The sequence below is a fragment of the Schistocerca cancellata genome, chromosome 2, assembly GCF_023864275.1.
Source record: "Schistocerca cancellata isolate TAMUIC-IGC-003103 chromosome 2, iqSchCanc2.1, whole genome shotgun sequence".
NCBI classification, from domain to species: domain Eukaryota; kingdom Metazoa; phylum Arthropoda; class Insecta; order Orthoptera; family Acrididae; genus Schistocerca; species Schistocerca cancellata.
In genome coordinates this window covers 1,054,170,283-1,054,181,051 of record NC_064627.1, presented here as the reverse complement: position 1 = coordinate 1,054,181,051, position 10,769 = coordinate 1,054,170,283, and the positions used below count along the sequence as shown (strand labels likewise).

Here is a 10,769-nt window from a genome sequence, read left to right as displayed (position 1 = left end):
TCCCCGGGGGTAGTAATTCTTCGTCCACGGACCGGAGTGGTCGCGCGGTTCTAAGCGCTTCAGTCTGGAACCGCGCGACCGCTACGGTCGCAGGTTCGAATCCTGGCTCGGGCATGGATGTGTGTGACGTTCTTAGGTTAGTTAGCTTTAAGTAGTTCTAAGTTCTAGGGGACTGATGACCTCAGAAGGCCATTTGATCCATTTCTTCGTCCCGGCCAGGAATCGAACCCCGGCTCCTTCGGGTGGCAATCCGCCGGCCACTCTGGTCGCACAGCTAACGTGGCGGACAAAGCTTCTGTATTTAGGATTGAAGTTAGCCAATCAGGCCTTTGGACGTGCAAATTCAAGCGCATGCGCTAAAATGCAGAAGTGCAGAGGCAGCTGTGGGACCATGAGCTACAGCTTGTTCAAATGTTCATTACGAGTCAAAATACGACTTTTTCGGAAGTGATAAATGTAAGGTACGTGAGAAAAAGCCACGTTTGTTCGGTTTGAGGAAACCGAAAGACGAACACGTTTGGCGATATCGCCTCTGGCAGGCTGTGACGACCTGACTGGCTATCTTCATTGGTAATTAAATCGGAAACAGCGCAACGTATAGAATTTTTTTTTTCTTAGCATTCATTTCTCAGCATAATGTCCCCTACAACACCTTGGCAAGATTTTCAGACTGTTTCTGACCACCTTGCGTAGAACAGCTAGCGGCAAACGGAGACACAAAGTATATACGACACTCAGGGGAAGCTAGGGGAGTCGACCCTCAGCCTGCCCAGTAATCTCCAATCATTTATCGAGCCACAAGTCGCACTGGAAGGACTCTTCCACTGCCAGCTGCAGTGCCAACTACCGACGCAACGCTGATGTAATGCAGAGACTGCCATCACACTGCAGGTCTACTGGAGGCTTGACCTGCATGTCTTGGACGCTGTCCATTACCCGCCTCTCTGAGGGAGGGCGACTGCTGCTGCTCATCCCCTTCTTGTGTCAAACATAGATACTGCCGACTCCTGTCCCATAAATGGGGAATAAGGGTGAGGCCTGCATGACAGCAAGTATCCAGGTGGACCTGGGGGCGTGTCTCTCTAAGAGAGCACTACACAGATCGATATGTAGAGCTGGAGCCCAACAGCGTCCATGGGTCGACGACCGCCCGGTGTTGTAACCGCCGCCACCCGACACCTCGCTCCACTGGCGCAACCGCAAGTCGAGTGCATGCTGAACGAGGGTACTGCTCTGTTAGTCCGACTGTGGCGCGGAGCCTTGGGAGATAATCCTGTATAACTGCCCAATAAGTGTGTTACTGTCAATGGTAGCTTCTTGGCGGTCTTGAGCGTAACTGGATCCTTACCATGCCATCCTTCCTAGCTCTCTCTTGACGACTGCGACCAGACACCTATACAAACTGATGAAATGCCTTTAAGCCGGCCGGTGTGGCCGAGCGGTTCTAGGTGCTTCAGTCTGGATCCGCGCGACCGCTACGGTTGCAGGTTCGAATCCTGCCTCGGGCATGGATGTGTGTTATGTCCTTAGGTTACTTAGGTTTAAGTAGTTCTAAGTTCTAGGGGACTGATGACCTCAGATGTTAAGTCCCATAGTGCTCAGAGCCATTTGGACCATTTTTTGTAAAATGCCTTTCAGCACACAGGTTCACTGCCAAAAAGAATAATGTTTACCAATATATCCGACATATTCGTTTCCAAAGGAGTCAGAAACTCTATGGCTATTCAAAACCATGTTAATACATCATTCATTTTTCTGTCCCGGTTACTCATCTTTTTTAGAGTATGTACAGTTTCGATCTCTCTGGATCATCCTCAGACGTATGTAGGTGTGTCAGAAACCCAAAGTTTCTGCACCGGATCTACACACCAGAATACACATAAGGTTCAAATGGTTCAAATGGCTCTGAGCACTATGGGATTTAACATCTGAGGTCATCAGTCCCCTAGAACATAGAACTACTTAAACCTAACTAACCTACATCCACATCCATGCCCGAAGCAGGATTCGAACCTGCGACCGTAGCAGTCGCGCGGTTGCGGACTGAAGCGCCTAGAACCGCTGGGCACAACGACCGGCTACACATAACAACACGACAGATTGCTGACGCTGTAACACCCCCTTCCCGTACTGCACTTTGTAACGACATGTGTTCCTAAGGATCCCTAAAGTATGGAATAATGCACCTGATCCGAAATAAAAATTGTCCTGTTGTAACATAGCTGGCATTATAACCGATTCGTCACTAACCCACTTTTCTACAAATGACGATAAAGAAACTCTCGGTTAACTGAAATATTCAATGGTCGATTTGAAATTTTAGTAATTAGTTGTTCTGATTCCCTATTCATAAATATGCACATTAAATGAAGTAAACTTACGGTCGCCAGCTTGTTGCACGATCAACTCTAGTACATCGAAATATTGAAATAATGACAATAGTAGCGTAATTCAACTCGTTTTGTTATTAGCGTACGACACCACTCAGCTTCTGACAATACACTAACACAGCTATGAAATTGGAGTGCTACAGAGAAAGGAAGGTTTCCTTTCTGGCTGTTAAACAGAATACCTGCTCAAAGCACTGGCACTGCACCTTAAATTCTCTTTAGATAAAGAGTCGAAAGGGCCACGTCCAGCAGAACACACGATGACACACAAAAAGGGAACATTTCCACAATCCAATAAAACTAGAAGTGATGAATGAAAGAAATTGCACTCATAGTAATTGTAACCTTACACTTTGCCATTTACGAAACATTGATGGCATTTATCATTTTAAAAAAAATTACGTCCTTTAGATGGCGTTTTCCTGTACGAACACATTCTTGAAATCTGCTGCTGAGATTCATCATTGACCGCTGCAACATCTCAGCTGGGATACTATGAATTGCATCCAGAATTCTCTGTTTTAACTCGTCCAGGGTTTTTGTTCGAGTCTTGTAGACTTTGCTCTTGAGGTAGCTTCAAAAGAAAAAAAATCACAAAAGGATAAATCTGGCGATCAAGGGGGCCAGGGAATCTTACCGAATCGTGAGATCACACGGTTGCCAAACAATTCTCGCACATATGCCACTGCCGTGCAATGTGTGATGTCGCTCCATCCTGTTGAAACCACGCTTCCTGAACGTTTGGAAAGTTGTTCAATTCAGGTGTAACGAAAGTCCGTAACATCTCCACGTAACGATCGGCACTGACAGTTATTGTATTTCCCTGTTCAGTTGCAAAAAAACACGGTCCGATAATCCCATGTGATGAAACACCAAACCATACTGTCATTTTACTAGCGTGTAAAGGGCGCTCATGAACGTCATTAGGATTTGTGTTTGCTCAGTAATGTGAGTTCTGTTTATTCACATAACCTGTCAAATGAAAATATGCCTCTTATGACATCCACAACTTGTTTAGAAATTCATCGTCATTGTTTATTTTTGTTATCATTTGTTGACAGAATCCTAATCGTAACTGGTAATCGCTGTCCTTCAATTGTTGTCTGTAGTTTGTACGGATGAAATTTTAAATCAGGGTGAACAACTCTGCGAACACTCTCCCGGAACATTCCAACCACTGCTGCTTGCTTACGAATTGAACGCCATGGGCTCCTTAAGACAGACTCGCGTATAACATCAATGTTCACTGGAAAACGCACACTTCTTGGTCGTCCTGTTGGTTTCTTCTGGAGGGCAGATCCAGTCTCTTCAGTCATTAATTCAACATTTTATAACGTGTTTCGACGGAACGCATCAAGACATCCTAAATTATAAAAACGTCGAAACTCCCTCTGCGTCGCTACCAAACTATCATTGATTTTATAAAACATTTTTATGGCCAACGCACACTGCTGTCCGTTCTACTGATCCATGGTTACTGAAATGGTGGACCGCTTACTAAGTATCACGAACCCGCAGTGTTCCACCTGCCCATGGCTGCCACTACTCATTTCAAATATTCCCGTCATTCGGTGTCACCCTGTATTACGACATTACTCATCTTAGTGCTTAATGTTGGCTGTCTTCTGTATATCTTCATGGGATTATGTCTGCATTTCATCTTACGTATTTTCTTCGAAAATGGAGCAATAATTGGATATATTTTCTGGTGTAGAGATTTTAGCAATAACTGTAGCGTAATGCTCACTATAACGCTTAAGACGTAAATTCGTTAATGTAACAAATAATGTAAAATCGAAAACTGACGTTTATGTCTTGACATTTGAAACGTAATGCCCTTTCTATTTAAGAAGCAACGCTTAATAAAAAAGCTTGAAAGCTATCACTGAAAACGTAATAGTACTGGCGATTGTTAAAATCTGAGCATGACCAGTTACTTTTGTAAAATACTTTTTGAATTGTCTTTCCAAGAAATTAAGATTATTACCTTTTGGTTTCAGAAAACACAGATCACACAGCTATTATTATTCAGCTGTTGTTTGAGCAGTTAACACAAAGCATTGTCAAAATTTCGAGTGTATCAACGTGATCACAAAAAAAGTTTTTACATTATTTTTCACTCATTTAGATAAGTTTCTGTCTTTAATATAACCAAGGATTTCACCTGAGAAACGAAAGGATCCTATCATGGAAGATGTTAGGGTTGAAACATAACAATTACTATCACAATGAAGAACTATAATTTGAACACTATCAGTTCTAAATGCTGGAATATCTGTACAAACTCGCTAGACCTTGTGTATTGTGTATTAAACCGGGGACCTAGAAACGACGAAGAGGCTTCGTTCCGCTGCAGCCCTCAGTGGTTTACAACCCCACAATAGGCCACAGAAGTCCACCCGCTCCACACCGAGCCCAGGGTTATTGTGCGGTTCGGCCCCCAGCGCCCTCCCCCCTTTCACCCCCCTGGGAACGTCTCATAGCAGACGAGTGTAGTCCCATATGTCTGCGTGGTTGAGTAATTATGGTGTACGAGTACGTGGAGACTGTGTTTGCGCAGCAATTGCCGAGATAGTGTAACTGAGGCGGAATAAGGGGAACCAGCCCGCATTCGCAGAGGCAGATGGAAAACTGCCTTAAAAACCATCCACAGGCTGGCCGGTACAGGCTCTTCATGGCGTCGATGTACAATATACAGCACTGGCACCACAGTATGTTTTGTTGCCAGTTAAAGTCTTTAAGTTGTGTACTGTGCCCACATAATTCCAAATACTGCCTGTCGATACACAATCTTCTCACTGCACCATGAAGACAAACATTTCAGCACCATCATAAGCAGACACAAATACATTTTACGTTCTAAACCTGAAGTACTCTAGTAACGTAGTGCAACTAGCTGCCTCTCCATCAACTATTTCACGCGCAGGCGCGTCCAAAGACATTAATGAAGCCTGCTGAACGATACTCTTACAGGTAATGTTACATCCTTGACAATTACATAGTGTCTACAAAAAATAATTTAAACATTTATCATTACTATATTGACGTATAGCTTACTGAATTAAATAACTTTAGTAAAATATTCACAGCATAAAAATTTCGGAACGAATATACACAATCCTAACCATACGTTAAAGTTATGGTGTTGCAACGCGACTACTTATATCTGAAGATGATCCAGCGAGATCGAAACGAAAAGAGATGAAGTGCAACTAGGATTGAGAATTATTTAGATTGACACATTCAATTGATTAAAAAGGTTCCAGAATAGAATCATGCAATTCACAGGTATTTCTACTGAAGAAATTGTAAAAAGAAACAACATTCACACTTTCCATATTCTAACTTGTGCAGCAATGCTTTCACTACATCTGTTACTTCAGTTTTAGATGCATCTCTTCTGCAGTACACATACTGTTGTTTCAGAAGGCCTCAGCTGACATGAGACGAAGAGAAGAATAGTAAAGTAGACAGAATTACAGAAAAAAACTGGGAGAGGGAACAGTTTTCAAAGGACGAGATTTTATAGCTTGAGAAACAATAAGACTATTTGTATAGTTTGTGAGATGAGCACCCGCTTTTACTATGATCTAGTAACATTTTTAATTTTGTAACACAGTAGTCCAAAAGTAATTTTAGTCTGCCATCTCACGTGGCATAACTGTACGAATAATTGTGGACTATTCATAATGGCTCCATTACAACAACAAATAAATTCTATGTTTGCATGTGGACGGTATTTTGCACGTTATAAACTATGTAAGTAACATCTGAAGGTAAATTACACGTCTGTCTCGTAACTTATTTTGTTGTTGTTGTAGAGGTCTTCAGTCCAGGGTCTGGTTTGATGCAGCTCTCCATGTTAATCATACAGTAGAGCTGCATGCCCTCGAGAGAAATTACGGCTGTCAGCCGTTCGCAGTACCAGTACAGCAAGGCCGTTTTGGTAACTTATTTTAAAAGTAGTTTTACTATTTATTTTCTTCTTTCCATAATTTGTATTTTTGATACTGACTAAGTTATTGTCACCTTGACTCAACCCATAAAACGTTCAAGCCATTTAACTGTAAGACATTCAAAATCAAATTGCCTGCGTTTGTGCACCAGAATTCACCAGCTACACAAGCCTTACTAAAACATCTTTCCGATGATAGTTCAAGTGACTGGAAGAATAGATTATTACTTGAATGCGGTAGTCCCTTGGCAATTACGGATCCCTGCTGAATGTAAGTAAAATGTCTTAGTTCACTTTTCTCCGTGGTTTTAAAATCCATCTCGTAACAGGAAGACCGTGGTTTTTTCCATATATTTTGACCATCAAATTTCATCCATATGAACTTTCCATGATCATTTCTTCAACACTGATATTATATCAAATTATGTTAATGAATAAATGCTCTTTTGGAAATGATTGAGTGTCCTTGAGTGTTTTCTGGTTATCCATATAATAATGGGGAGGCAGGTTTCTCCCCTCCAACCGCCGTCGAGAGAGATGTAAACATCACTCGCCGTTTGGCCCTATGGCGTTAGTGTCCGTGGAGAGCGGCGAAAACTTCCAGGTGGCGTGACTTTCTAACGGCCGCAACAATACCACAAAAATTCGCATACTGTGACAGCGCGGTTTCCTCCCGCCTTCCCACTAACACCTCGGTGGGTTCTTCATAAGCAGAGCCTGCCCTGAAGCAATATAAGTGTTTCTCGGCTGACAAAAACTACAAACAATTAGCTGCGCTTATCGTGTCAACGGGGTGCTCAGATGTGTTTTGAATGTATTATACTGTTGAAGTGAATTAATTGTAACAGGTCTGGCTGTAGCTCCTAAATGAGAAAAAAAACCTTTGCATTAAATATTCTGTCCTGTATTGTCACTTTATGTACAAACATTTTTTACCTAGTCTGTCCTTGCGTAAGCTTCCAGAAATGAAAGAACGAAGTTACAGTTTCGACTAATCGTTCCACATTTACAAAACACTAACTGTAACCAGTAGTCAGTTTAAGTTTTAATTCAGACCCGTTACTTAGACAATCACATATTTTATCATATAATATACAGTTCGTAAAACTATATTGTGGTTAATGGTTTTGAATGCTCGCTCAAATACTACGCATATCTTCACTTTCGTAAAGTTATCGGTTATCACTGCACAGCACTACACTCCAGATTTATATGTTCCGAAAGGAAATCTAGTTTCTCACTGGAAAATCATAAATTTTTGTAGACATCATCCACAAATGATCCCGAACATTTACCAGTGAATCAAATTCTCCACAAAAACGCTATAACTGAGTATTGAAGAAAATATTTACAGCTCCGGCTGTGTCACCTCCCGTCGCAAGAGCTGACTGCGAATCCCTCTCAATTCACCCGCGAGGTTAATAGCAAAGCGCACGGATGATTTCTTCTCCGATTGACCAAATAAAACAGTAACCAATCAGCTTCATATTTCGGTCCAAACAAACTGTTAATATCCGTCTTTGGACCAGTCTCTGTTACGAACACCCTTACATGAAATTACAAAATAACACAATCCTAGAAATGAAATGAAAACGAATTAACCCCACCTTTAATTGTTTGAATGAATAGAGTAAGACTTACACCTCTGAAATACCGAAAACGTCCTGCTTTACAATCAGCAGTTTCCCCCGTGTATGTAATTCGCATCGAGGCTCCGCAGTCGGACTCTCACAATTTCAATGATTCATACTTTACATACATGCTGTACTTACACTACTGGCCATTAAAATTGCTACACCACGAAGATGACATGCTACAGACGGGAAATTTAACCGTCAGGAAGAAGATGCTATGATATGCAAATGATTAGCTTTTCAGAGTATTCACACAAGGTTGGCGCCGGTGGCGACACCTACAACGTGCAGACATGTGAAAAGTTTTCAACCGATTTCTCATACACAAACAACAGTTGACCAGCGTTGCCTGGTGAAACGTTGTTGTGATCCCTCGAGTAATGAGGAGAAACGCGTACCATCACGTTTCCGACTTTGATAAAGGTCAGATTGTAGCCTACCGCGATTGCGGTTTATCGTATCGATCGTATTGCGAAATTAATGCTCGCGTTGTCGAGATCCAATGACTGTTAGCAGAATATGGAATCGGTGGGTTAAGGACAGTAATACGGAACGCCGTGCTGGATCCCAACGGCCTCGTATCTCTAGCAGTCGAGATGACAGGCATCTTATGCGCATGGCTGTAACGGATCGTGCAGCCACGTCTCAACTCCCGAATCAAAAGATGGGAACGTGTGCAAGACAACAACCATCTGCACGAACAGTTCGACGACGTTTGCAGCAGCATGGACTATCAGCATGGAGACCATGGCTGAGGTTACCCTTGACGCTGCATCACAGACAGGAGCACCTGCGATGGTGTAATCAACGACGAACCTGGGAGCACGAATGGAAAAACGTCATTTTTTCGGATGAATCCAAGTTCTGTTTATAGCATTATGATAGTCGCATCCGTGTCTGGCGAAATCGCGGTGAACGCACATGGGAAACGTGTATTCGTCATCGCTATACTGGCGTATCACCCGGCGTGATGGAATGGGGTGCCATTGGTTACACGTCTCGGTCACCTCTTGTTCGCATTGACGGCACTTTGAACAGTGGACGTTACATTTCAGATGTGTTACGACCCGTGGCTCTACCCTTCATTCGATCCCTGCGAAACCTTACATTTCAGCAGGATAATGCACGACCGCATGTTGCAGGTCCCGTACGGGTCTTTCTGGATACAGAAAATGTTCGACTGCTGTCCTGGCCAGCACATTCTCCACATCTCTCACCAATTGAAAACGGTTGGTCAATGGTGGGCGAGCAACTGGATCGTCACAATACGCCAGTCACTACTCTTGATGAAGTGTGGTGTCGTGTTGAAGCTGCATAGGCAGCTGTACCTGTACACGCCATCCAAGTTCTGTTTGACTCAATGCCCAGGCCTATCAAGGCTATTATTACGGCCAGAGGTGGTTGTTCTGGGTACTGATTTCTCTGGATCTATGCACCCAACTTGCGTGAAAATGTTATCACATGTCAGTTCTAGTATAATATATTAGTCCAATAAATACTCGTTTGTCATCTGCATTTCTTTTTGGTGTAGCAATTTTAATGGCCAGTAGTGTATTGTCGTCCAATGACTAAAATAGTAGTAGCAGTCTATAACTGCAATTATTTCTTACAATTTTAGTTCTTTCATCAAAATAATATTAACCTAGTTATTAAAAAACAAGGTACTTAGGTTACATATTTCATTGATTCCTACACAACCTGTTAACAATTTAGAAAATTATTTGTTTGTCAAAATTTACCTCACATAATAAGCTTGGTGCGGCTTTTTCGAAGGAGGGTGGCCCTGATTGTCGTTAAAGTACTTCGCCCTGGAGGCATCTGAACACACCCGTTCGTCAACCCAGCCCTGCACTAAACAGTAGACCATCACCCGAACATCCAAGTAAGTTATCGTGCGTGCTGCATGTTTGGGTCTTCTCATAGCGAATCACGGTATATATTCTTGTGGATCGTGCATCTCAAGCGCGCAAGGCACGCAGCAGCATTATTGCGGGAAAAACAAAATGATGCACCGACCGAAAATCGAACACGGGTCGCCTGCATGGCAGGTGAGCATTCTATCACTGAACCACCGACGGACGGCTAGAATATTGTTTTTGTGTGCTTCCCGAGAAGATGTCTGAATGGGAAGTGGGACTGCCGTCCAGTGCCGTCGCATTCTGTGGAGAAAATTCTGCAGACGCTGAATCCTGCACTGCACTGCTTAAAAATGACGCCGGAACTCGATCCTCTGCGTACTCTTGCAGGGCCGGCGACGTATCTTGCCAAAGGACGCGAAATGTACACGGATACGCCGTCTCAACGCTTCTGGATGTGCCCCCCTAGTCTACCTGGTAATGCGCCTGCAGCTACGATCACCTTCGGCCGCTGCCGGCAAGCGGGAAGCCGACACAGCGCGGCGTGGCGGCGCCTCGTTGTGCAGTGGTGGTGTAATGGTCAGCATAGTTGCCTTCCAAGCAGTTGATCCGGGTTCGATTCCCGGCCACCGTACCCGACCGTTATTTTTGCATATATGTCTTACCGCATGCCCTTAAATGATTGTTTTTCTCCGTCCTTGCTGTGTACATGACAGTTTATAGTGTGTCCCTCGGTAACGACTTTGCTCAGCTGACGCGAGGTCTTAAGCTTGGGTTTTACCCTACGTCAAAGAACAAGCGCGAGAAACGACTGTGAGACGTGAGGCGAGGCGGCTAAAATACACAGACACCCATACAAGTACTCTTGCGTTTCGATGTGGCCTCACGTACTGTACCGATAAGGAAACGCCGCGCCAGTGACCTATGTTGAAGC

General features: G+C 43.4%; 1 non-coding gene across 1 annotated transcript; it reads left to right on the top strand.

Moving 5' to 3' along the window:
* Positions 1-10,397: 10,397 nt before the first annotated feature.
* On the top strand, positions 10,398-10,469 carry Trnag-ucc (transfer RNA glycine (anticodon UCC)). Its single transcript has one exon. It is a non-coding gene; the product is annotated as a tRNA-Gly (tRNA).
* The last annotated feature ends 300 nt before the right edge of the window (positions 10,470-10,769 follow it).